This window comes from Spodoptera frugiperda, chromosome 29, assembly GCF_023101765.2.
Source record: "Spodoptera frugiperda isolate SF20-4 chromosome 29, AGI-APGP_CSIRO_Sfru_2.0, whole genome shotgun sequence".
Classification (NCBI taxonomy): Eukaryota; Metazoa; Arthropoda; class Insecta; order Lepidoptera; family Noctuidae; genus Spodoptera; species Spodoptera frugiperda.
This window is the reverse complement of record NC_064240.1, coordinates 8,956,122-8,984,065: the sequence shown is the minus strand read 5'-3', so window position 1 is coordinate 8,984,065 and position 27,944 is coordinate 8,956,122. Positions and strand designations below refer to the sequence as shown.

Here is a 27,944-nt window from a genome sequence, read left to right as displayed (position 1 = left end):
TCGACTATAGAATTTGCCTTTGGTGTTAATAAAATAAAAAGAAAAAAGACTTCTAAGTACGTATCCACTAATTTACTTCATTATTTGCCCTCTTTACAGGGAAATTAACTCGATGTTATCTACCATTCCACTCAACTTAGCACTCAATTTATAATAATGAGTAAAATCGTAGTTTCAGTAAATTCTCTGGCGCACAAACTTGACAATCCTCAACAGTGCACTTTAGAACCTGGTTATTCTCATAAGATGTTGTGATTCTCTGTAAATTTTCGTCCCTATGAAACTGTCCATGAATACAAAATATACATGAATAAGAATGTTTGTATAGTGGATGCAGCGAGCGACACGGTGCCTCGTTGCGCACGTACGCGGGCCCTACAATGATACTCGGAGCGTGGCCTGCAACTTGCAAATTTAAATTTAACGTACATACATTTTATACGAAACGTGGAAAAAATACAAATCTTACTAGTAATGGTGTAAGAGTAACTTCCGTTCGTAATACTGATACAGTTCATACAAACAATTTGCCAAATCAATACTTAATTATGATCCAATTAAATATGGCGATTCAGAATACAATATTACATTATTTAGGCATAAAAGTAGCCGTAAATAAGAACTGAAAACATAACCCCTCAAAACCACTCCATTATTTATTCATTAGGTTCAATGTAATCAAGAAACTTCCCACTGAATGCCCCAATTTCAACAAAATTTCACGAAAGAGCCGAACCACAACCGCGAATCTGCAATTATTTAATCGTTTTCGAGGTGTTGCTCCACGGAAACTGAGGATTTATAACAATAATGGCGATCCCTTGTGTAAAGTAACTAGTTTGTTATACATTGGCTGTTTGTAATGGAATAGTTGATGGTGGAGTTTGTGAAACGGGTAATGGAATTGACGCGAGTCGGGCGAGGCGTTTTGTACGGAGGAAGTAGTAAGAGGTCATCGTATGGGGTGCCCCGGGCGCGATACCGTTCGGGGAAGAGTGATCATCCACGGCGAGTGCCGCCAAGGTGGGAGAATCTCCCCGATTTTATCAAAAAATTCTTGGTATTAAGCCCTTAAAACCTGAATGTTTCAAGGGCATTTTATAAGTGTTTAGCAAAAGAATTAAGCGCTTAATGATTTGCATAATTTTTTCTCCTAACTTATTTGTTTATTGATTAAATTAGATGCTCTATTAAGCAATTTCCAATAAGTATTTTATTTTATTTGCAATACTCCTGAACTTACAAAGAAAAGCTTGAAATCACTATCGAATTGAATTTTCACAAAACAGATTTCATGAATACGTTTATTTCAATATAAAAAACTAATAAAAAATAAATCCAAAACACAAGTATTTCGTAACAATAGCGCACAAAAACTCGAATCTTGATTTATTGGAAAAGTGGAAAACGTATTCAAGAGCTTGTAACCCTAGGAGGCGCCGGGCCAATTTCACTCCGCCGTTTAGTCTACTGTGACACGTCGATGGGGACGCATCGCGGTCGGTCTCTCCCGAAATATTATTACTTTATTACCATTCAAAACGCGAGTGAGTGTCTGTGAACTTCTACCAACTTTAAGTGTCAGAATAATAAGACTCTTCCCTTCTACGACCGGTCCACTCAAGGTCATCGATCAGCAATTGGACACCTGTTGTGTTTATATACTATATGTATGTAATTTCATATGTAATATAAAATAAACAGTAATATTGTGTAACGTTGTGAGTATTGGCTTTCGTTGATGTGCATTTGATTTGCAGACGTTAATAGACTAATTAATTACGCTGTTAGCTGTCTCAGTTACGTGACAATTAGTTAATTAGCGCTTTACATGTGTCTTGTAGTTTGTTTGATTTAAGTTTTGATTAGTTTTTTTGACGTTTTAATCTTTTTGTTGGGTTTTTTATTGCTTTTTCGTCTAGATACGTCTTTTGTGTATTTTTTGTGTGTGTCTTTAATGGTGTAGTATTATTTTAATCTGCTTAAACGGTTATTAAACTCGTGTAACTTTTTTTGCTATTGCGGATTTAATCTGCTATCGATTTATCATTAACGATGGGTAGGGCCTAAACCAATACATACGACACCACTGGAGACAGGCTTTATACTTTATACAGCCTGATATATTATATTCATCTTGTCTTGGATAATAATTTATCTATTGAGACAAGGATACAAAAGTTTTTTTGAAGAACGTATCTTTTTATTATAGGTATATTATAAACTTAATAAATCTTTAAGAAAATATATAAAAATATAAGAACAATATAGTTTAACAAAACTATCAAAAAATAAACCATAAAATAACGATAATCTTTTCAATTTGGACAACCGACGAATTACACCCCAATTTTATTAATCTTCCAAAAGTTACATAACACCAAAAATCGGTAACAACCTAAAACATTTAAAACAAAATACACCATAAAACTCATACAGTATTAAACAAACAACACAAACAAACAGAAATACATATTTTAAAGTAGCAATTGGTATATCCTGCACAGTTGGACGAGCCGCGCTTGCTCGGCGGAAGCGTCGGGCTCATTCAAATAATTCAATTAAATCTCGTGTTGAACTGAGGGCAGTCTCACTTTGTGCTCCGTAATAGGGATGCCTAAAATTTTGTTTTAAATACTCGCCAATTATTTTATGGTTGACCTCCTACTGAGATTTTATTGCTGTACCCCCATTTATTTAGGGTTTAATTAACTGGTATACGCTCACTAATAGGTATTTTCAATAAACAATCTTAATTGCTGATTTATTTCGTTACGGGATCCAAGACATTATTCATGTCTCTAGGACGCCCTGGACTGGAGATTTCATTGTTCATCTGCTGTAGATCTTGGTTCACAGGATTTGCAGTTTCGGGACGGTGTGGGGGGCTTGTCCTAAAAAAACAATTTACTTATCTGTCAACTTCTTTATCTAGAAAAAAAGTTTTGTCACTTTTTGTATGGAGTTTTTATCAAAATTCTATGTCTGGTTGATCTGCAGATAGATAGGCTATTGAATCTGTCCTGAAGAATGTACCTACCTACATTATTACAGAGGTTAATATATTCCAGTGTAATCAAACTTTGGGCTACTACTAGGAATTTTAGCTCGTAAACTCGATTACAGCGTGGTTTTACCTGGGAATCCGGCCCTGGATATTGTGGTCGGAATTTGCGATTGCGTCTAAACCAAATAGATTTCGCACACAAGAATTGAAAATAACGTTTGAGACATGTTGATCTAAGTATTTAAGGATAGTGAAAACGGCTATAGAAGAAAAGATGGCGGCGTGTGTGGAAGGAAGAAACCAAATAATCTTGGACGTGGATGGTGAAATGAGGGATACCTGGTGTAACTGGCACAGTTCCATCAATTTTGCATTTCTAATGAAGAATCGACTCTATGATACTAAAAATAATGAAACGGGATGGCTACAGAAAATCACCTTTCGAGTTCCTAACCAACTTTAAACTAAGTTATTCAGATAAAACAAAATTAAACTCAGAAATTGCCTTAGGAATTGTTTCCGATAAAGTATTTAATCAAAAGGTCACTTCTCCATTTTACCTTTTATGTAAAGTTAAGTGATTTATCGATGAAATGTCATGAACTAAGCTTTGCCTTAGTTATAGGGCTAATAGTATATGATTTCTCTTCGAAAGACCGTTCCAGATAACCGATATGGTCCTCTTGGTTTAAACTGAGGCTGAGAGGCTATTTTTGAGGAGGAAAAATAAATCAATGGTTTCTCCCGCCATGGGTGAGGCAAGAGAGAGTGTCAGACTATTACTGATTAAAAAATCCCTGTACCTACTTCTGGTCTTCAAGCCGAAGCCCCGATAACCAGCTAGGCAGTCGACATAGGCTTGGATAGTATTGTTTCGTTTCCAGTGTATGGTTTTGTTCGAAATCGAGTTTTAGAGGTATAGTACCACAAACTAAATTTTTGAAAAATATTTCAAGATACTGTGAGTACAGAGTTAGTATATCAGATGTAGTACCGTACTTATTGAGATGTTCTCTCATTTCGTCATCAGAGATAACAGTTTCAGAAATAAAAAAGTAAGATTCTAGTCCAAATTTTTTATCATCAAATCTTTAGATAAGATTTCATGATCTGAGTTTATGGTATCATCCTTTGATTCCAATAGATAATGAAAAAATCTTTCTTCAAATTTTTTGATGAATCATCAATTTTGGCCTCTAAAAGACAATATTACTAGCAAATTCCGATCTAATAAATGAACTAGACCATATAAGGGATGGAATCCATCATTCGCTTCCCCTAAAGGTCGTAAAGGGCAAGGGTAATTAGCTAATCAATAGAATATCGGCTATCATAGTCTCCCATGTTACTATGTGGTTTCGGTTTCTATGGAATATTTTGTCCGTATTTCTTTTCTTATCTTTATATTGTTTTATACGTGTTATTTGATATGTACTGAACAAATGTCAGAGGTTATTTTTTTTCACTCTGTTGTCAGAAAATATTTCGGTTTCTTCCAAAGTCTTCATGATATAATAAGATTTAAAGCTGTTGTGTAATGTCTGTGTTCGTTTTCAAGGAAACTTGATTAGTGCGATATTTTGGTCTACATTTAAGTTTGTTATTTCAACAAATGCTCTGTCTTATTTTTTATCATATATTTTATCTGGTTTATTACGTTTCTCTCAATGTTCCACGATATATGATATACTTGTCTGTCTGTCCTGTCATCCATATTTCAGCCTACCTTTTCTGCTAACGTCAAACTTGAGTAAGTGTTCACCGAATTATTAGAACGCTGATATGAGCTTCCTTACAATTATCATTACCTTCATGACTTAGCACATTTGTAACTATCAAAACTTCGCTTGACGTAGTATGCTAATGTAATTTCGTAGCCACCGTTTCCTTGGCTGATTAACGTACAATCCTCAACCATTTTAGGGAACGGGCGTCTTACTATACAAAGCACAGGTTAATTTACAAGGCAATTTACTAATGGAGTACTTAGCTACTCTATTCGGGAAAGAAGATTTTCTTCGCGGATTTACTGGTTCCCCGAAATGTTTTCTCAGCCACTGATAAATTGATTCCATTAATGAAAGCCAACTTCAATAAATTCCGCGTTCGGTTCACCGCTATTGAAAATAAAGGTGAATCTGAAGGAAAAAAATTCTTTGATAATGTTTATTGAATTCCTTCAAGGTAAAATGGAATACTTGTTCGAGACGTATCCTTACAAAATTAAGTTTTAAAAACAACTTGTTTTGGCGAATGTGAGAAGCACTTGAAGTGGTGTTTGTTTTGAAATATCGTGAAAACGTGAGCGAAATAGGAAATATGGGGAATAAAATTTATCGACAGTGTCCCAGCACTAGGTGTGCATGCGGTTAGAACGTGAGTCTGGCTCACACGTACTGACGTTGACAGAAATGCATCACCGCCTCGTAAATTCGGTATATTTAGATAGATGGAGGGATAGAGACACTCCTCCTTGTATGAACGCTTTGTTGTGTAAAGCGGTTGTTCATGATAGTCTTTCTAGAGGAATAAATATTGTTATAATGTACTATATACTTGTTATTTCTTCTTGTATGTGGTTCCGCTTAGTGTTATTATATAGAGTCTATATCGGTATGGTTTATATTATAGACCGTATCAGTATTGTCATAAAGCATAATTACGTCTCTCTTCAAATAGGCCTTAATTAGGTATTCAGGTCTCATTTTTTTAGTATCAACCTTTTTCACATTACGTTATGAACTGGTTAATTATTTTTTTTATTACATAATAAATTGTGTTGTTTGTGACAGTAATGTCTAGTTGTTTTGTGGTTCTACAATAAACAGTATAACGAGTAGCTAGCCGAAGTTTACGCAAACAAATCATTATCACTCGCTTGTTCGTATACTACGTAGGTATTGTTAGAACCGAGTCCTTTGGGCTTTGCGGTTTGACAAGTTTGCGTGACACGTAAATTAACTTTAAAACCTAAAGTTTCACTAGCAATCGTTTTTGTAGTAGTAATTAAATAAAAAATTGGTTTTCTTTTTTGCTGAGAAGCTAGTCGTGAACAAAATATTCGCAAATTGTTTTAGAAATATTTATAGTAAATCATCACGCTTGTGTTTCTTTATAAGGGTAGCATTCTTTAATAATATGAAGGATTGTATGTTTGTTTGTTAATCCTTCACGTCAAAACGGCTGAAGGAATCGAGATGAAATTTGAAACAGAGGTAGATTATGGTCATAAATCACATAAAGGCTACATTTTATCACATGGGAACGTGAGCAAAGCTGATAGCAAAAGCACAGTGTATTTTCTATTGTGTCTCAGACAAGAGGTTAAACAAATTTTCTAAGCAAGAAAAGTCTACAAAAAAATAAATGTTTAAGTATTTCATCTGTGAAAATATCCAAGCTTACCTACTTAATACTTCTAATTCAATGTTCTAATTTATACATAATTTAACGTAACCAGTTGCTCCTTTAGCTCTCCGTACATTAATCTTTGGGCCCGGAGTTTTAATAAGATGATAATTGTCTTGAGCTACGGCTAATAAAATTACTCATACAACTTTGTAATTTAGAATGCTCGAATTGTAAGAGTAATGGCTTTTGTTTTAAAAGACGAAAATGTTTTTTTCTGTCATGTCAGATGTTTTTGAGTTAAAATGTATGTGTTTAAGTTTATAATTTCGAAGTTAAATTGCGTGTGAGAGTCAGATAGTTTTCGTGATGGATAACTTTTTAATGAAAAGAATAAACTAGAAAGTACATTAATTTTGTTATCGTACATTGAACACATAAAATTCTTGTGTCATAATTTTTTTGAGATGAATAAAAAATGTATCACGATGTCAAGATTTGAAGATAATTATAATGCTAACAAACTAGTTTGCATCAATTGGGACTAAATAAATCCACCATGATTAAATAACAACAGGAAATGCCATAAGTTGTTTATGATGCGCACAAACCAGACAGTCCATTTTATCTCTTATGGCTTCAGACTTAAGGTAAAAGATAATCCTGGCAGATTTAGCATCAGCATACCTGTTACGATTAGCAAAAATAAAATAAAAAATACTATAACCGTCCTCCAATCAATTCAGGACGTTATTTCCAGGACGACAGTGATCAAACTAGTTTGTAGTTTAACGTGAACTGTTTTTTGCTGATTTAACTTTAGTGGAAAAGGTTCACTGTTTATTACTGTGGTTTGTTGAGGCCCTGACAGTTTCTGAACGTGTGCTGTAGTCAGGTTTATTTTATTGGATCGCAGTTTTTGTTTTGGCAAACGATTTTACTAGACTTTACTGTGCTAGAATTGTTAGTGGGATGCCATTTTGTGTGTTGTCAAGCTTGACATTTCGTTTTCCATTCTGATAGATTCCAATGAAATGGGCTGAATAAAAACCACCTACGTAGGCACGGTAGGTGGTTACCGTGCTACCTACGGTAGATGGTTTTTGGAGTTTATACGAACTGTCCAACTTCACAATTGGCAGTAATGTGCTTGTCCTGGAATTGAGCCTCGTGTATTAACTAATACGCGTTCTTTCCATTACAAAAAGCCTAACATTCGAGTTAATGTTAAAGTGTGAGTGAGTACTCGCAAAGCAGATTTTTCCGTCGATGAATAAAATTAAGATTAACCTTATTATATTTTAAACCAACTCTTTATTCATGCATCGTTAGAACTATAGGTATCTCAAAGCATCTTAATTTTATGTCTTCCAAGAAAATCAACACACAGCTTGCTGGTACTTCAGATAAATTTGTTGGAACTACACGGATAATTCATGGGACAAACTTGAAATTTACGACCGCTGTCCGTCGGCCGTAAACGACGATGTACGCCCGTAACTCCCAGATACTGGGCAGTAGTAAGCTGTTTAGGCTACTGGACTATAACATGAAATAATAATATCACGCTAGTACATATTCAAAGGGGCTGGTTTTAGCTGTATTTTGAGAAAAATGTATCGATCCTGTAGATTTAGATAAATTAGAACATCCTTTTCTTTTTCTAAAGATTCCATGGATTGGCAATACTGGGTGACTGGTAACTCGGAAAATTGTAGGGTCTTACAAACTAAAAGAACTTAATCAAAACCAGTCGTTTTTTATACAGTACGTTCTGTTTTTTTTTTATATCAACAAAAATTTTGAACGTCTTAATAAGCAGCCACTTTGGGACTAGGAACACACCGGCTAGATTTGCAGGAAATTAGTTGTATGGTCACATCCCAACAAGAACAAATCGATTTACAAGAAACAACATCTTAAAAAAATAAATTTAAAAAATCTACTAAATAGACTAACTCATAAAATGTAACTCATTATCTTTTAACAAATTCTAATGTTAATATTTACTATAGTAAAACTATTTACATAAATTCTCGCGTAGCAACAGAACTTTGGTATAATATTTCGACCCAACTAAGAAATTTGAATACTAGTGTCTTATTATCTGACCTTGGTAATAATTGAATGATCAAGTAACGTAATTATGTCCTAAGCTAGTAGCTTAAAACTTTTTTTTTCTAATTTATTCCCGATTGCGGATAGAAGATGAGTATGGCAATAATGGTTGCTCAGCTCAGCTGTAGATGTTAATGATGAACCGATGAAAATCTGACACCATATTAGATTATTGTTTCTTGGAAACAGATTGCTAAGTGGTAGGATAAAAAAATATTCCCGTATTATCGATTGGCTAAGGCAAAAGGCTCCAGTTTAGCGTTGACACGTTCTATTTTGGCTTCACCTTTACACCAGTCCCGAAATAATCATATGACGGAAAATCAAAAGATGGCTGCCCGGTCAAGTCTTCAAATAACTAACCTTTGTGCCAAAAACATTGATTCAGTGAATGGTTTTTTTAACACCAATTTATTTTTTCACATGAATGAAGTAAAATTATTGGCGGTTTTGAGAATTACAGTAATATCACTACTGTAATAACAACTATTACAAATATTAAAGGTCCAATTACCCTGCCCCGCTACCAGTAACGCATTCCCTAACAACCCTTAACTGCCTAACCCCCAAAAGGTTAGCAACACACGTGTTTCGGGTATTTGTAGGCGGCGACGACTGCTTACCATCAGGTGACTCAATTCCCGCTCAAATACAATAAAAAATTCAGCCTGTCTTATCCATTTTTTGTAAACACGGATCAAGGTTTCTCTCTAAAGAAAACTCCTTCGAAATCCATCAACTACTTTTCTATAACGTGTACCTACCTACTTGAAAAAAGATAGACATTATTAAATCCATAGAAAAATACTCCAACCGAAATGAAATATTGACAACAACTTTCCGATGATTACTTCCAAAAGCCATTCTTCAGATAATTATCAAAACATTTATCCATTTATCGAACACTGTTGGACAGGTCGGTCAAAATGGATGATCGATATTATAAGGGGTGGCGGCGAACCTCTGATATCGGACTAAAAGGCTCTACCCACGATCTATTACCCCTCTTACATTTCCACTTCAAGCTCTCTTATCCTATTAGTGTCTTTTCAATAAAATACGGTTATTTTGTTCTTGAAAAAAAGTATGACATCGTTTTTGCTTTTAAATTTATAGAAGTAACTATAATTATGTAACGTGCGCGCGGAACTATGTAGTTGGCCGTTCCTTAAGTGTAGAACAGGAGTGAGGGGGTTTGTCTACTGCTTGCAACGCGTATGAGGTTAGACAATGATGATTGATGACCAATCTCAAGACATGATGAATAATAATTGTTCAATTGAATCAAAAGACAAATGAACTTTTAGAAGTTTAACTAGTTTCGAGCGCACTGTAGTTTTGAAGATATATCTGATCAAACTGCCATTCGGGAAAAGTGGAGAGTGCTGGAGACAAAATATGACTTTCTATAAGAAATTTATCACAAAACAATGACATAATACGTAACGTGTATTTTTATTTTAAAGACAACTTCACTTGACTAATTCTAAATGCAATTTTTCCATTTCATTTCAATAAACGTCATTTAAAAAAAGTCCACATACACATTTGGAATCAGTCAGTCACTGTTTGTGAGCGTATCACATAAAAATAGGGCTCTTAATAATACTTTATTTAAAAAGATAGACGCCATAAATAAGGAAATCTTGTCACTTGTCACTCTTTATTATAATTTTACGTCCATTAAATATTGCTTTAAAATTCCCATTGCAATGAAAATTATCCTTACAGTCTTTGTGATAAGGTTCAGTTTTGTCTTAACCACTATCCGCTTTATTGAGTGCTCTCTGAATAACATTGTTTTATGCGAATTCCATCCTTATTTCGAGGAAATGCGGTTCATGTTGTAGACACAAAATTTTATCGTCTGTATTGGTAATACATTCTAGGAAGAAGATTTAACACAGATTTTGCAAATTAATGGCTGAATTTGTAATTAAAGTTTGCTTGTGTGTGACTTAATTTTCTTGTTTGATTTATTTTAATCTAAAATAGTATAAGTTCGTTTTTTCGTTATTCCCGCTGATGCTTTTTTTAGGACTCCAATAATTAAGCTGACAAAGAGAGTAGCCAGTTACTGTGACCAAAATCAGTCCTAGGACTCATTTATGATAATTTACATCAAACTTCAATTTGTAAAAATCTTCCAAAACTTTGAAACTAATAACGATACTATACTGAATTGAAATTTCTTTAGCTTTATCACTATTCAAAGTCATAATAATGGCATTAATAAGGGCCCAAGGTCAGAGATACCCACTGAAATATTGATGCCACAGAAATCAATTCCATAATGGCAATGGTTTAACGATGCATAAATCAATGCAAAAAATATACCTTTCAGAGCTTGAAATGCCATATTGAAGAATTATCACAGAATTATTATTTCAATTTCTTAAAATGAAGAACGTGTTTCTATTTAATTCTTATTATCTCAAAGAAATATCTTTTCAGCTTTTAAAAAATAAATTAAAACAATTCTACGAGAGTAATCTCTTTCGTAAAATTGTTTTATATTTTTTTATGAGTATTTGATTTTGGAATTGTTAAAAAGTCTAGAATAAAAAGTAGTGTCATATTATTTTATTTACAAATTCTAAATGGACCTTTTTGTCTTCGTTTTACCATTTTTTTTTGTACATAGAGCATATTTTTTTTTCTTACATGCGCATCTCAAGCTCATTTTAGGGACATTTCAAGGCTTTGATTATCAAGAAAAATTGTCGAAGACAAAAATCCTTCGCTATCGTGGCCCATACGTTGTTCCCACAGAACAGAGAAATACCATTCTCTGTTCTGTGGTTGTCCCCCATGGTGTTCAACGTATTACACCAAGTAATATAATATCGGAGCTGCGGACTACCTAGCGGGTTACCGGGGCTCCGGCTCGACAGGCAGGAGTAGGAACGGGGTGGTTTTTAGTCAGTAAGAGTGTGACACTCCCTCTCGCCTCGCCCAAGGCAGGAGAAGTCATTGGATGATTTTTCGCCCTCAAAAAATAAGCAATATAATATCAAATACCTTTGCTGGTTGTAGAAAACTGTTACAACAAAACAGAGGTAACATTTCTATACATACATATGAAATCAACACTCACCGTGCTAGCCTAAACGGAATCCATCGAACCGCACCGACACCGTACAGCTGTAGCCATCGAGCTCCGGAAACTACACACATAGTAACAACTGTTTCATTAATTCATGCTGCTATAACTCGAAAACGATTGGCTGATACCATTTGATTGATATGTTTAATTGCTTTAGTTCATTTTTGTTTTTAAATGGCTTTTTTTCTCTTCGATTATGTTGTTATGTATGTGTGACATGGCTGAATTTTGAGTTCGTGCAGGGTATTTTGTAAACGTCGTGAAGAAAACGTTCAATTTCAAAATTATGTGATATGAAATTAGGATGCAGTCTGTAATTTACTCAAACGGTACTTCGTTTCTAAATAAATAATAACGATCTGAAATGAGTGCAATAAATCAAATTGACATTTCGGAAAATAGTCTTGCATTGTTTATAATTGTCTTTTAAAAAATACGTTTACTAAAAACGTGTCATGACGTTTCTCCATTAATTATTATGTTATTGGATTCACAACTCTATATGAATCAATGCATAACTCAACGAATACATGTTTTTATAGGTCATCTCATTCCACATACAAAATTAATACATTTTACTCTGTATTTTATGTCTTTGTGCATAAAGCTGGGGTTGTAAAAAATATTAATCTGGCCTAAGACTTTAATCCTTGGATACCACGATGTACGACAAATGGAGGCTCTCAATGGGCTTATCCGTATCGATTTTAATGGCAGCTTTGATCAAAATTATGTTTTGTAACAATATTGTACAATTACGTTTTATTATTTTCTTTTAATCTTCTTTCAAAGATATTTTGAGAATATCATTTTTATAGAAATATTGTTTTACTAGATAATGTTCTGTAGCCGTTGGATGTTAAAGGAATGCAATTGGATATGAATGATTAAATTATACAATTTTATGCTGATCACACATCTATTGTCACGTGTAATTAGACAAACGATGGTATCGTGTTTTGTTTTAATTTATTACTTAACTTAGATACTTAATAACAAAAAAAACTTGTTCGGTAAATTAAAGAAATTAGAGCAAATCTATATAAAAGGTAGGTGATAAAGTATCCGAAATATAAAAATTTTAGACTGCCAATTAATAAATCCTAGATGACTTTCAAAAATTCGTTTCAAAAATCTATCTTCAAACGGATAGGCTTCCTATCTTTCATACTATAACGAATTGACTTACGTAAAGTTATTGACCCCTAAAAAACCATTTTTCATTTTTTCTCTTTGTTACATTATCAGTGAACTGTTGGAAGCTGTGCTCAGTCAACTGGACATATCCTTTAGTCCCTCACTACGTCACTACGGGAAAGAAAAATGAGGACGACTATTTTAAGACATCAGACATAGTTGCTATGTATTCAGAATGTGATATTATATTAAATGTTTTATTACTAACCAATAATTTATTACTAACTTTGCTCGTTACTAGAGTTTGGAGTTACTAGAAACTATTTGTTGGTCAAAAGTTTGTAACACAGGGAATACCTACTTAAAATCTAATCATACAAATCACAAAACGAACTTTACAACCTGATGTCAAGGTAATGTCTCATGTACATTTTTGCATAACTTGTCTAAAAAATAGGTCACATTACAAGTGTTATGTCCAAATACTCAAACGCTACTCAATTTTAAGACGCTCTCGAGACTAGTTCTGTCGCTATCAATTCTTTATAAAATGACAGTAATAAACACTTTATACAATGACATTATTATCACTATTATTATATATGTTCTTTACATATCACAGGACCACAGGGTCCCGCACCTTTGGAAGGCGTACGAGGGGCCGAAGCCAACTCGCAGAGGCCCGTTGAACAAGTTTAATCTAAATGTAATATTACTATTATCAATATTGTATATTATACGATATTTTGTACAACTTAAAATTGAGTAGCATTTCAGTATTCGGGCGTTAAGCAAAATAATTCCCGTTAACCATTAAAATGTTCGCAAGACTCGACACACATACTTGAAAACGCCATTAGAATTCAACTTTTAAAAGCCTCTACGATATTATGATAGTAAAAAGGCGTTACGTTGAAACCCGCCTCTCATAAAGTAATGTAACAGTTTACAAACATGTCATAAAGTAATAAAAATTGCATTACCAGATTACCGCGGTAACTGTTTAATTATGTACGAGTCCTTAGAGGTTTGTTTGTGAAACATTAACTTAGAGACTTGGCAACTCGTTTTCAGTGTTGGTGAAAAACTGTAAATTGTGAATTGGTTGGAAAATGTGCTTTTAAAATCATTGTGGGCTAAATAAGACATATTTATGTCCTGCATAATAGTATTTGAAAAGTGGAATTAAGCCTCTTTGAATACGTATAACTGTGATTTGTCGCAGTTTTGCCTAAAAATACAAACTTTGAGTCTTGCTTTTATGCAATCAGTTCTATAATTTGTCAAAACATATATTCGGTTAGTTCGGTATCGTAATACAATTACCATAATTTGGTCTTACGGCTAAAAAAAAGTTGAAGAAGCACTCCGTTATAGACTAGGTAATTTCATGTCCCATATTACTCGTATAGAAGTTTCTTTTGGTTTCCTATTTGTTTCTAAGCATCTTGAGATGAGGTAAAGTGGCATTGTTGTTGTAGCTAATAATGTAGGCTACATACAATAATAATGTCAATATTATAATAAGGTCGACCCAGTGGTCTCAAGCGTGACGCGCTTGAGGCCTCGTGTACAGTTTCTCGTACCTATAAACTTGGCGTCTGGACATGTAGTCACTTTATGGGAAGATATTGAAATTTTGACTAACAATTGTTATAACATACATAATCGTTATATTTTTTATTAGGTATACCTATCGTGCCACATACTAAATTAACTGAAATCACGGTTTACTCATGTAAATTAATGAAGAAAAGCTCTAACAGTTTTGAGTCACCGAGGAACTCTTCATCATGAGCAGCGTGTGCAGACGGGGCGACGGTTAATAGTAGGCTGCGCGACGTCGACGCGTGATTTTTTGTTAAAAACAAAGAGTCGGATTACATCTACTTCTGAAGAAAAGCTGATTAACGGGTAACGATTGCCTCTTCGTAGGTGGCATCAGCTGGTTGTCTATGTCATTGGTTGTGAGAATAATTTCGACCAATAACGAGCAAGAATGCGATCGAGCTCACTTCGAATTGACAGTTACAGAATAGCCTAGAGATCGTAGTTGACTTATCGATATTTAATTTGTCTTTAAAAAAGGCACTTACTTTACTACTATACTTTGTCTCTTTAATAGAAAGAGTGTATGTAATTAAAAGGTCATACTTTATCCTGACCTTGAAGAAAAAATTCAATTACTGTCACCAAGTCATATCAAAAGTCTTCAGAATCGTGTACAAAATGATACCTGTACAAATTGAAATGACTTTTACCCTCGTTTTATTGTTCAAAGTTTCTTCTGTTGCCCATTTCGCAATCTTAATCAAAGGGACTTTAAGAGATTTCTAATGAGAAAAAGAAACGAAAACGTTTAAGTAATGTTTCCGACCTCTGAACAGACTTGAAGTTGTCTTTAATATTCTAGACGTATTTAAAATTGTTGGTTATGGATATTCTCTTTATAATAGAGGTAGAATTTGTTATCAAGTGTTGACTGGAGTTCTGGCAGGTTTGCTAACAGGCTACACTCTTTTAGTTAAACAAATGGGACCAATAAAACGGAATAAAAGTTTTAAAATTACAGAAACTTCTTTTTTATGGTATAATGCAGTAGACGAGCAGACGGATCACCTGATGATAAATAATAGCCACAGCCCATAGACGCCCGAAACACCAGATGCGTTATAAGTACGTTGCTGGCCTTTTGGGGATTACGAATTTAAGGGTTGTTGTGGAATCGGGGATTAGGAAGGGTTGTAATTGGGCCTCCGGTAACCTCACTCACACAACGAAACACAACAGAAGCGCTGTTTCACGTCGGTTTTCTGTGACGCCGTGGTATTACTCCGGTCGAGCCGGCCCATTCGTGCCGAAGCACGGCTCTCCCACACTTCTATATGAAAATTGGCACAAACATAGATTCTAATCTGGAAGACCACATAGAATACTTTTCTTTTGGTAGCGCGGACAAAACCACTGGCAATAACTAGTTAAGACGAATACACGAACCATAACTTAACTACTAGCAGTAAAGATGTTCACACGCTATTAATTTGTCGCGTTCTAACAACAAGTAATTAATTTTATGCCTCAGCTGTCAACTCGTAAACGGTCCATTATGTCAGCTTGATTATAATGTTAACTAATCACTAGGTATATGATAGTCAACTACAGCCATAATTTATAGCAGTCATATAATCGAATCGGTGAAAGTGAGTTTAATTAAAATTTACACCGCTAATTTAATATTTTAACGTACTAATTATGTTGTTAGACATTAATATTGTGTAAGCTCGTGTGTTTGGGTTTTTATTAAAGTATATCGTTTGCGTGACTTAAATTTTGAAATTAAAAGATTCTTCGAGAAAATTCGAAATAAATATTTGTTCAGTAGTGTTTAAATTAATCGCGATTTGGTAGGGGTAATTTTTTCGAAATATTGATTTATTTTATTGTATTCACTCATAATCATACTTAGGACTTAGATACAAAACAAGGCATCCTTTTTTTAAGGAACTTATCTAAGGAAATGGCTGAACATGCTGATTTACAATGTAAATACCCCGTTATATAAGAATAAGATCCCGAATATCTTCTGTTCTACCGAATGCCCTCTAAAAGTCAATCTTACGTCAGGTGAAGTTGTGCCCGCCCACGCTCCGAAAAGTACCTATTGAAGCTTAAGATTACGTAAAATGGTGATAGATTTCGAGCGGTTCCCTAAGGGCAGTTCGAGGTTTCTCATGGAGCAGTATTAACTCGGCGAAGAACTCTGTTTAAGTGGCTCATTTACAGAAAAAGGTTTATACTTTATTTATGTATGTATGTACTACCTACATGATAGGTATGTTTAAGGGTTCTTTGCCACGAGAGATGTGCTATGTAGCTATGCTGTGAGGATATAACAAGCTAAGCTGTGAAACTATGTGACCGTTTCCACTGAAGCTATGTAGTACGAACTGTAAAGCTATGTAGCGGTGCGAGTAAGATGTGCTACGAAGATGCGCTGCCGCAAAGTAGCTGCACGAGGAAGATTCGAAGCTCGAGTATGTGATATATCGATACAAGGGAATTCATCCATTACTCGCATCTTTTCATATAAAAAAAACATAGCTTAGCTGAATCCGTTTCCACCAATGCTAAGCTCACATAGCCATGAATATGATTGGTGGATTGAAAATGCATCCACAGCAACGCAACCATAGCACATCTCTGGTAGAAAAAGCACCCTTAAACATGTAATCTAGAAATGTATAAATAAAAATGATAAATTATTGAGTCTATTTCACAATATGTTCGTTTTGATTGTTAGGTAGACCTAACATAATATTAAGACTGGTTATTATTTGAAGGTTTTATAGGTACACATGTTGTTTTTCATTTAAAGCCATTCATGCTAAGGGCCTCATGTGGTACAGGGATAATAATGTAACCGATGATGATTTTTTTATTCAAAATCTACGTTTTATTTTCTCTACAATTCTACTTCGCTTAGCAATTATTAGCCTATAGAAAATTCTAGAAGTATTTTGGTGGGAAATCAAATTTTTCCTTACGACTTAAAGCATGATCCGATCATTAAACCATCGACTGATCCAGTCTACAGCGCACGCGTAATGGCTTTGACTACGATTCTCAAAAAAACATGTGTTGCAAAAGTATGGCTTCTACAAAAAAAGTAGTCCATAAGCATTCTGTCCACGACTCAGGGGTTGGGACGAGTGGGTCTTGGAGTCAGAATTAAGTGTGATTTATTACTTTTATGAGCCACTGTAGCCTCCGACCGCCTTATTTGCGTGAGTGAGCGATCTACTTTTACGATGCCTAGTTTGACTGATATTTTTCTTCGCTGTCATTCGTTCAATCATCCAAATATGCGAATTATGTTATCAGCACACGCGATTTGACTGTATAAAGAAAAAAAATAACAAAGAAAATAAAACAATTCTAAGTTTTTGAATGCTTTAATGATTATTTTGACTCCAGTGTCGTGTCTATGTCTATAGATATATATCAGTTAACAAAGCAAAATAAACGACATGTCAGCTGCATTTAAATTCGTATCGTTGTTTGTTGTGATAAAGCCAAATTGTATTCCATAATTATAATCGAAAACGTTCTGTTATCATGGATCTCGGGCTATAGAGCCCTCTTTACGTATAAATAATAATGGGCACGCAACCCCGGCTTACTTTTCACTTATTTACTTATCTACAACTTTGTACAGGCTGTGTAGAATTATAGGTATGGACATTAAAAGATTGGGCGCTCTCAAAGAAAAGTAAGGACGAGAAAATCAATTCAGGACAGGAGCACAAACACACTTGACCTAGTTCTCTTTTATTTGTAAATCAAATGAATCAATGTATTTGTTTCCATTTAGTAGAATGCCTTAGAATGTAAATAACGCAGGTAAAATAATTGTAATACGTTTTCCGGGCTCAATTAAATGCCAGCGTCGGTATAATATTTCAATCTTATAATTGAATTTCGAATACCTTGTATGTTTTGCTTTAATCTGTATTATTAAAAAAAAGACATTTAAGTATGGAACGTGCTTAAATGTAGAACAGGCAGTTTGTTTTTTAGGGTACTGTTCCTAAAGAGATTATGTAACCAAGGTTCCAATGTCCGTTGGCCCGTCTGTCACTGTCACATCTTTTGAACCACAACAGGCTTATAACTTGAAATTTCCACAAAGTACTATCCTTACTGTAATAACAAACAAAATGCCTAAATAAACATGTTATAAAATGTTCCTAAATGGACCTTTGCTTTCCATGCGAGAGTGTTTATTATTTACTTCGACTTTTTGTGTACGGAACACTATGTATGCGGTTCACACTTTCCGTATTTTTTTATTTGTGAGGATATCGAGTCGTGGGTGTTGAATTTGATTGCCGAGGGTATCAATTCAATCGTAGGTGTCTCAAAATATTCGATCTCTTCTAAGGGTAATGTTTCATGGTCCGTGCACGTGTCTGTCTATAGATAAAGTGCGTTCGTGTGACAGTTGATCTCGTGCGATTCTATCGAGTTATAAGTTTGGTTATTGTTTATTTATTTATTACTTAATACCAAGAAAAAAAGAAAGAAAATAAGTTTATTTGGTACAGGCTACAAACACACAACAAATAATAATACTAAGAAAAATATTGCATTTCTCAGATGAAGACTCATATTTTTTGCCTACTCATATGATGGTAGTTGTAATGTCAAATTAAACTTGAAGTTGGTATTATTATATTATGGACAAAAAAATGTTAGCTTGTTTGTATGAATATGACTATATCGACAAATATTCTAGAAAATAATAATTATTGAATACATCTTTAAATGATTCGTTCCTTATTTTTAACATATTGTAAATATAGGTTTAAAAAATCTTTTCATTAACAAACACGAACCGCCTGTACACAAGATAAATTGAACACTGAATAAGTTACAGATAGAAATCGAATTCTGGCTTTCCCCCCATCGATAGTACACAGTGTGAATTAAATAAATCCCTGTTAAATCTGGATTCGTGATCTGAAATCTGTCTCACGTCTGATCGGGTGCGTCCCGCCGTATTTCATTAGGTGCTTTGAACCTTACTCCCCCAAAATGTCAAATCTTGGGCCAATAAAAAAGCGTGAGTGTAAAATAATTCCCCATTTTGCGTTTCAATAAATTACGACTTATTGTATTTGACATTTAAAGTCATTATTTATTGTTAGACTCGCGTTTTAGACTAACGAAACAATGTAACCAAGAATTTGATTGTATTGTGAACCTTATTGAAAAAAAGTAACTAATGGTGTTTCTTGCGCGTTCTTCTTTATAGGAATCTACTTTGGAACGAGCAAATAGCTTTACTAGAGGACTGACCGACAGACAGACATTTTGCTTTAATATTACAATATTAACTTTGATCCAAAGTGCCTTTCTGGTCTATTTGAAATCAATTATTTTGACTTCGACTTTTACTAGTAGTTTTGCCTGCATAAGATTTCTCAAGATCAGAGTAGGTACTGATTCTATTGCATAAAAAAATTGCTATGTAATGTTACTGACAACCAAACTTTCCAATGGTGTAAGAATTTTTCAAATCGGTACAATTAGCTTTGGTGCCTATTCAATGCAAATAAATAAACAAGTAATTAAATCTTTGCTTTTTATAATACTAATAGAGATAAGTTAAGTTAAAACATAAACTCAATTATAAGACTAGTTAATTCCATTATAAGACTAAAGTACTTCATAATCTCTAACTACTTAACGAACTGTAAGTACTTATTATCCGCCAAAATTTATTTGTACTGGACTGGAGAACGGGCGCAGAGATGAAACGAGTCAAGTAGAGTAAAAAGTTCAAATATCATTGGCTTGTTTCACTTCTAATTACGTTGTTTGGATTTTGTATCATTTTGTACAATAAAGTAAAGCTTGCCGTAGTTTTTAACACGTTTTTACGAGGTCGCTCTTACAATCAAATATTTACATATAGTTGAAAGCGCATACATAGTTTATAACTGGGCTTTTGTCGGTTTTTCGAAAATTTCTCAGTGGTAACACGAATTCTGTAATAGTGCTAGGTACGTGGCAATAGGGTCACCCCCTATTACATGGGACTTATAACACAAACGGTGAAAAGTTGTTGTATATTGTACAGTAGCATTACATGCCGTAATGTGCAGATGCACTTCTGCCTACCCCTTCGGGAATAAAAGGCGTGACTTTGTAGTTTATACTTGAGTTCAGAAATAGAGACGGCTTTAACGACCTGTAATTTATTTTTCACTGGTACTAGAAAAATATTAATTCTGTGCCATTGCACAAACCGAACTAAATGTTTGTACATTTAGTTTTGAAAGTTCCGGTAAAATACAAATCAAAAATATCAATTTATGAAAAAATAACGTTTCAATAAAACTCTCCTCTTTGTTTGCAAAAACATGTGAGCAGTACATTTTTAAAACATGGTATTCTCACGAATATTTTCAGGTCGAAATGCGAAGCGTGTGGCAGTAAATAGGTTTCCGTTTAAATCGTTTATATTTTACAAACTCCATTTATTTCGTCGGCACATGAATTAAATTTTCTCTAGCGGAAAAACGTATGCTTCATTCAATGCTTTGTTCGGGTAACGAGGTTATAAGTTCGGTAATTTTATGTTGGGCTTCAAGTTTATAGACGTTTACTGGTAAATATTTATAGTCAAAGCATTTATTAGTGTGCTTTTTGGTGATACAATAGGTAAAAGGTAAAAGCTGCCTATTAGGCATACACTATTTAAAAGTATTAAAAAATTGACATCATCATCAAATAATTCAACATACAGAAATAAAAATGTCATATGAAACATAGGGAAATGAAAATGTCACATAAAAGTTAAAATATTATTACAGGCATAGCAGATTAGTTCGGTATTACGTTTAGTGTTGAAGGTATATGATTTTTAATAAATTATAAATATAATTAATGTTTAGAATTTGTTTATACTTACTAATCGTCTAAATAACTATTGAACGTGGATTATAAATATAAAATAACTCATTATAAAAATGTAAGTTTCTAGTATTTGCAACATAACTCTGTATAATACGTGGTCTATGTAATATAAAGGTATAAATAACGATTTCCAGTATATTAAAATGTATAAATAAATATATCTTTATTCATTATAACAATGGCCAATATAAGTACAAAATTGTTAAAACTAAGCGACAAGATCCTACAAAATGAATATGCCTGTACTAGGAATATTCCTGTATCACAGGCGATTTATACTTATTCGAATAAATCAAAATTATTAGTAAAACCATTCATCTACATCCATTTGACCAATTAATCCCTTGTTTGTCTGTTCCCATTCTCCCCTTTATAAATCTGTGGCCTACCAAATGTATGCTATTTTCGGCGTTAAAACTGTGTACAGCGGTGACTAAATTAACACTCCGTTCAGCTGTAATAAAAAGCCCTTTAGGGGAACAAATAGCAATTGTTGAAACATACCAATTGTTCCGCGGTATACTTAATTCTACTTCATAGAACTTGGGTACTGATATTTTAAATGTAAATATTATTGGTACGGTTGGATTGTCTATTTGTCGATTTCTACGATATTGTTGTGTTGATTACCATAGAGTTCATAGAATGCGTACATTTTACAATCGATTTGTAACTAAAAGAATTTTAGGGATTAGTAAGGAATTTTAGATATTATACTTTTTTATGCGTAATTACAATTTTATCCCTATACTTATATTTATTACGTACGTACGGCGCGTCGCGTTCCACGCGCGCCTCAAAGAGCCATCAGAGCCACCACAGATAGGGCCCAGAAGGGCTGATGCCTGGGGCTACGGATCAAAAAGTAGAATTACAAACGGGGTTTTTAGTCAGAAAGAGTCTGATATTCCCCTCTACTTACGTGGAAAAGAAATTAGATAATCATCCATCCCCCTCAAATACTGACCATATACTATACATATTTACTTCTATTTATGGTCAGATAACAATCTACCATACCATGGAACTACCGTAAAGTAAGTGCACCTATTGTAAAACCGTTCACCCTCTGGAAAATGTATGAAACCTCGAGTGGAAACTAGTCTCGTAAAACGTATGTTTGTTTATATTGTTATAGCATTTCAATGTTTAGCCATTGTTCCTCCCCTACTTTTGTGTTGGGCTTATTCATCAGACTGCTTTTTGTGTGAGAATTAGGGCACGTTGTAATTGCTTGTTGACGTCCAGGGCATGTTAAAATATATATAAGCGAGGCGTATGTAAATGCCACTCTGTGCGTGACGACTCCATTTTATTTTAACGCGATTAAAGATTTGTAAAACTAATTAATGTTGTAATTCCCTTTCACACCTCGGGTTTGGGGTTACGTTATCGATTCCAGTGACCGCTACTAAGATACGATCTTTTGTCTTAAGTTTTGATAAAGATCACTTTCTTGTAACTTGATTAAATAAATCCCCGATGAGATGGAGTTTTCGTGATAGATCGTTGTTTAACTTTGAGATAAAGGGTCGAAAGTGCATTATCCTCATAATAATTTAATGTTTGATTTTTATATGGAGATAATGTATTTGTTATTTTTTTTACTACAACTGTTGCTGCGTGCTATATTGAATTAAACTTCTTTTATTTTCTTTTATTGGACTGTCAAACAAAATAATTTCCTTAGTTTTCATTGTTTTGGATAAAATATTATTAGTTACTTACTAACTTTTGATTCTGTATTCGATCATGGATAATATTACGCTAGCAATGATGTATTCAACAACAAAATATGCCTGGCCACAACCAAACTTTTCATTTGGGACTTGAAGTTAATGCTCCGTGTGATTGGGTGAAATATCAACCATAAAGCGGTTGGTGTTTTACCGTTTCACTACTGTTGCGATTGTAAAACAGACCGAGCGAAATGAAGTTGTGCAATTCCCCTGTACACTCGTCGAAATGTATGAGACAAAGAAGGGTATACGTTGTATAGTTTAATTAGCGAAAAAATGCGAAATATTTCTTTTATTAACAAAGTGAGCATCTCAAGAAATTGTTGGAGTTTATTAAAGAAGAGATTCCAGTGAAAAGTCATAGCGCAGTTCTCTCTTAAATTAATTAATTCACCGACAAACTAGGCATATATTTTGACTAGAGAAATTAAATGAAGTAAGATTCTATCCACTTTGTTGATTTTATAAAACAATAATTCGGAGAATGAATAAAAAATATTAATTTAATTGCTTAATTGTTTCTAATAATCACACTATTATTATAAATGTGAAAATTTGTTTGTTTGGATGTTTGTCCGTCAATCAGGCAAAAGTTCTGAACGGATTTTGATAAAATTTGATATACAGGCAAAGTATGAATAGATTTGAGTGATAGAATACTTTTTATCACACGGGAATGCGGGTGAAGCCGCTGGCAGAAGCTGCTGAAATATATGACAATAATTATTGTTTCACTGTAACTTAAGTATAGGGGTATTACATAGAATGTGAGCTTTATATAAGAATAATTCACACTGAAATAGAGTATAATCATCACAGGAACAATGATTCCTATAAAAAAATCACAAACAAAACACGTGAACTAATAAAGTACTAAATAATAACATATTTAGCTTCGCCTGTCGTGACTGGGCGACACAAGTCATGGCGCCACGCTGTAACTCCACAACTCAAAACTGAACAACCCTATTAATGTCAAGGGAAACGTTTATCAAGGTCGAGTTTATAACCGTATCGTTCGTTAATTTATTTGCTGGCTTATTATTTACCGTTTTTCAGTATCGGTTGTAAGGTGTGTTTATGATTATAATGATAATATTAATAACCTTTTTGATAAGTTGCTGTTGTTGTTAAACGGTTATTCGTTGACGGTTGCGGTTATTGTTGTCATGTTTCATTATTAATCATAGACTCATTTTTATCGTTCTTCCTGTATATTGTACTGCTTCGGTATATTTAGTACTTTTCAAGGAAAGTGTGTCAGTTTTATAGTCAATGAGCCTATAAAAATACTGCAAACTTAGGTTAAGTATGTTAGCCTACTTTTACGACAAAATGAGCAAATAATAATATATATCAGACATAATTCACTGCAATATTAGAGGTTTTATTATTATATGCCCAGACAAAACAAATTACAGGGATTTTAATGATTCGTCTACACTTTTTTTCGTGACAAAATATTTAGTATAGTTAGGTACATTACCTACAATTAAAGCCGTACTTACACCAAAATTACATACATTACAGCAATCACATTAACTTTAATTTACGGATATTAAGAACAAAAGTTCCGTACCAGTCGATAATAAAACGACTGTACTATATTATTATGGAACGATTTGTGTTGTAACGATACTTATCTTTATGAAAACTATTATATTGGCATTAAAATGTGTTTAGTCCTTGATTTGCTGTTAATATTCTTTAGCTAAAGGTTGTGTATAGGCGAACGGATGAAATAAATTAGGTTAAGCTATTGTATTCGTGATTGGTACTTTGTAGGAAGCTCAAACCTTTTTTTAAGATTGGTGTAACAGTCTTAAAAACGGATCAATTTCTTTTCTTTCCTTATTTCTTTTCAATTCTAATATAATGTAATGGAATATTTTTTATGAAAAATGTTTGTGACTTAGGTGTATTACCTAACCCCCGTTAGGCTACTACTAAAGCTAGCTACTACCTAGCGGGTTTACCGGGGCTTCGGCTCGACAAGCAGGAGTAGGAACGGGGTGGTTTTTAGGCAGAAAGAGTCTGACGCTTCCTCTCGCCTCGCCCAAGGCGGAAGAAGACTCCTCAAAAACAAGTGGTCAAAGTCAAAGCATTTATTTCAATTAATCCTAAATTAGGCACTTTTGAAACGTCAAATTGAATTGTCCGTCAGTCTGTCTGTCAGTGAAGCTAGGCGCTCGTTCCAAAGTGTTGCTTCGAATGGAGAAGAACGAGCAAGAAACTCCATCGTTACTCTTTTCAAAAAATGTTTTTTACAATATCTCTGATACATTATTTGATCATTTACCTATTGTATATATATGTAGGAACAATGTAACGACAATACGACGTCAAAACTATGGGACAATAAAACCAATTTGTAAAGAATATAAATTAAAAAAGCGGGTTGTTTCAAACATAGTGCCCACATATGTACACTTACAATTTTGAAATAATGCTTCTATACAAATAAAAAATAATCTTTAATTTAATTTTTCAAATAAAAAGAAAATACCTAACTGCTTGATGCCACAGGATCCCTAGACTACATTGGAATAAATTAGTACTTTAATTTAACGTGTAACTAGTGATCGTATTAGAGCATTGTCTAGTGTGAGCGAGTGTCCAGTGGAGCCGGACCAACATGCTGCCACACATTTTTATCTTCAATATAATCTGACAGTTTATAATATGCTTGTTTACACAGTTCACGCTTTATACAAGATTTAAATTTTTTCTCGTTCAGATTCAGTATGGTGGTTGGTAGTTTATTGTAACACTTAACACAAAATCCCATGAAGGATTTCTGCACTTTGGACAATCGGAATTGCGGTATAGCTAACTTATTTTTACCTCTCGTATTAAAATTGTGTCTGTCGCTTCTTTTTTCAAACAATTGTTGATTTTTTCTCACGTACATAATATTTTCGTAAATGAATTGAGAAGGCACTGTAAGAATGTTTATAGTTTTAAATAGTTCTCTCAAAGATTCGCGACGGGGCAAGTTATATATTGCTCGAATAGCTCGCTTTTGCAAAATAAAAATTGATTCTACATCCGCAGCTCGCCCCCACAGCAAAATGCCGTAAGACATTATGCTGTGAAAATAACTAAAATAAACAAGCCTTGCCGTACCTACGTCCGTTAGCTGCCTAATCTGTCTAACTGCATAAGCAGCTGAGCTTAGTCTCCCCGAAAGTGCTTTTATATGGGGCCCCCATTGTAATCTGTCATCTAATGTGAACCCAAAAATACAGTCTCCTTAACAAATTCTAACTTTTGTCCGTTCAAAGCAACATAACATTCGTTATTTTGTACGTTTGGCAAGCAAAATTTAATACATTTGGTTTTTTTCTCATTAAGCGCCAAGTTATTAATAGTAAACCACTCATAGACTCGAAGAATGGAGCTGTTCACGTCGTCAAAATTATTCGTACGTCGACCTATTTTAAAAATCAGTGATGTATCATCTGCAAACAGAACCATTTTTGGTTCATTTTCGAATATGAGTGGCAAATCGTTTATGTACACTAAAAAGAGGAAAGGACCCAATATTGAACCTTGAGGAACGCCCATTTTCATCTCAGACCTTTGTGAATTAACTCCGTTTTATGAATTTTCAGCTGCCTATTTTCTAAATACAATTACAATAGACGGAGCGCAGTATTTCTAATCCCGTAATGATTTAATTTCAGCAAAAGTGTCTCGTGGTCAACGCAATCAAATGCTTTTGAGAGGTCACAAAAAACACCTATGGCATCCTGTGCTTCCTCCCAGGCACCAAATATTTCTTTCATTAAAGTAACACCGGCGTCAGTTGTACAACGACCTTTAGTGAAACCATACTGCTGAAGGTGGAAGATGGAGTTTTTATTAAAATGATGAAGCATCTGAGACAGTATCAACTTTTCAAACACTTTGCTAAGGACCGGCAAAATAGATACAGGCCTATAATTATTAGGTTCTGTGGTTTCGCCGCTTTTAAATAGTGGGATAACCTTGCTATATTTCATAAGGTCAGGAAAAACACCGTCATCTATACTTTTATTAAAAATCATAGCCAGATAGGGCGCTATAGTTTGAATAATTGTTTTGCAGACTTTCACTGATAGTCCCCAAAGATCTTCAGTTGATTTTATTTTAATTTCTTTAAAGACCTTTACGATCTCTAGAGGATTCGTATATTGAAAAATAAAGTCATGTTGACATGATTTTACATTTTTTTTAAGCAAACTAGCTGAAAGTGTAGCTGAAGAATTTAAATCTCTAAGTGGTAAAGTTAGGGTATCTAAAAGCTAGTAATCATCTCTACAATTAATTTAAAAATTGTTGTTGAAAAGCTTTTACCTTTTTTTCTTCAACACATAACTGTGTAAAACATTAATATTAGAAGTAGCAGTAGTATTAGAAGTACAGTCAGTAATTAGACGTGCGACTACAATTCGCATTAACACAGGTATAAAATTTTAATTAAAACTATTTCCTTGTAATAATACACTCGAGGGAGGCGGTGCCGCATTCGGTTATTCAAAAACAAAGGCGTTCATTTAATAAAACAAATGAACGCTGAATAGTTGTGTGCTCTCGTCTCGCTTTTATTGTGGCCTTTTTGGTCTTACTTGGGTCTTATTTAGTTGAGTACGCACTTAAAGGAGGTCTTTCTAGAACCCTTTTGAGTAAAAACATCCTTATTCAGAAGACACTTAGAGCCTTTAGAATCTTAACAGCAAAATTTATTGAATAGTTTTTGAAAACGTAAAAACAAAGTTTGTGATCGTTTTAGCACTACATTATAGGAATGATGAAAGAGATGAATAGAAAAGAGGTAACAGAAATTTTGGAGGAAATTTGATGTTAAATAACCAGAAAATTATTTGGCGACAAAACAAACATTTTAAGTATCTTACAGTTAATAAATTCTAGACATAATCGATTCGATCCCCGGGTGGGGCAAAGTATTACTGGACATATTTCGGTTTCACAAAAAATTCTTAGTAGTGTAGCACGGAGTCTAGAT

At 33.9% G+C, this 27,944-nt stretch overlaps 1 protein-coding gene across 1 annotated transcript in view; it reads left to right on the top strand.

The window, feature by feature from the left end:
* Positions 1-1,456: 1,456 nt before the first annotated feature.
* LOC118268160 (acetylcholinesterase-like) overlaps positions 1,457-27,944 on the top strand; it is an 86,180-nt gene continuing 59,692 nt past the window's right edge. The window contains exon 1 of the mRNA XM_035582489.2: positions 1,457-1,670. The gene's annotated coding sequence lies outside the window, so the exon portion shown is untranslated. The remainder of the gene's footprint in view (positions 1,671-27,944) is intronic.